This window comes from Rhinolophus sinicus, linkage group LG05 (assembly GCF_036562045.2).
Source record: "Rhinolophus sinicus isolate RSC01 linkage group LG05, ASM3656204v1, whole genome shotgun sequence".
Taxonomy (NCBI): domain Eukaryota; kingdom Metazoa; phylum Chordata; class Mammalia; order Chiroptera; family Rhinolophidae; genus Rhinolophus; species Rhinolophus sinicus.
Window position 1 is genome coordinate 102257724 of NC_133755.1, and position 1368 is coordinate 102259091.

General features: G+C 47.3%; 1 pseudogene; it reads right to left on the reverse strand.

The window, feature by feature from the left end:
* Nucleotides 1-345: 345 nt before the first annotated feature.
* LOC141571789 (small ribosomal subunit protein uS2-like) lies at nt 346-1137 on the reverse strand (annotated as a pseudogene).
* Between the last annotated feature and the right edge of the window lie 231 nt (nt 1138-1368).

Here is a 1368-nt window from a genome sequence, read left to right on the forward strand (position 1 = left end):
CTCACCCCTTAAAAAATGTTTAAAGCAGCCATTAAAGCCTATATATTACATTTTCTGGCTCATGATTTAATAAACCTGCTTGTCATTTAAACTTTTGTATTGCACAGTATTGTTGTGTATGATGAGTTGGATGTCCAGTGAGCCAGTTTTATTTAACTTTTCTTAATCTGTAACAAACTGTTCTTTTAAAATTTTCTCTCCCTCCTTCCCTTTCTCACATACTGTTTATTTTCCAACAACCTTATTTCCATTTTCTGTTTAAGAGTCTGTAGAAGATCAGCTTAAGCCCCCTCTGGTTGTTCCTACCCACTCAGTGGCCTGAGCAGTGGGAGCTGTGGACCAGTCTCAGGGGCAGCTGAGCCCTCGGGGCTTCAGTAGGGAGCGCTGGATAAGCACACAGGGCACCTGCATGCCTTCAGATCAGTTTGTGACCTTGGATTGAAGAGTAGTAAATTTGGGAGCTCGGGTAATCCACCCTGAAACTCCTTGGCCACAGGCTTTTTAGTAGCAGCCTGCTCTTCCTTTTCAGTCTCTTCAGGATCTCTGTAGAGGTAGAGATCAGGCATGACCTCCACAGGTGCTCATGGGAGATGGTGCCACGCATGTGCAGAACTTCCCAGCCAGCATCTACCACCTCAGACCCACTGAGTGAGCTCTCCTGTGTTATACAGTCTGGCAATGTCCACATAGCCCAAAGGAGAGTCTGTGTTACACAGAGCAGCGGTAGGCAGGTTAACATAGGGCGCCTCTATGAGAGGCTCATGGTCCACTCTAGGATAGGTAACCACCAGAGGGTGGCATGGCTCCCGGAGGCTGCTGGGATCTGGGTAGTGAAGGTCCCCGGAGTGAAGCCTCCAGCAATAGGAGTGGCTGCAGTGGCAGCAGCAAACTTCAGCACAGCTTGCTGGCCGGTGTTCCTGGACGACATGACACCGACGTCAGCCAGGTTTTCAGTGGCATCAATGGCATAAGCAGGCAGCAGAAGCTTCTCCCAGTTCTCTTTAGATTTATGATGTAGATGCTATCGCTCTTCCTTTTGCATAGGGAAGTCAAGGTGGGTACCACCTAAGTGGGTTCCTGCTGCAATTTAAGGACATCCTTCTCCTTCATTTGCAGGACATCAAGGGCTTTGAACATCATGGAAGTTTCCCTTTAAGTTACATGGGGAACTGAGAACAACACCTTGTGGACCCCTCTCTCAGAAAGGCTTTGCTTTCTGATTGTTTATAAATATTGTCATTATCCTTGGGCCAACCCAAATAATTTGAGAAAAATCTCATATCAAGGCTCTTCATCACATCTGAAAAATCGCTCTGTGTTGGGGGTCCCCAAGAGCACCGTCAGGTTTGATGCTTTGTTAGGAGGACT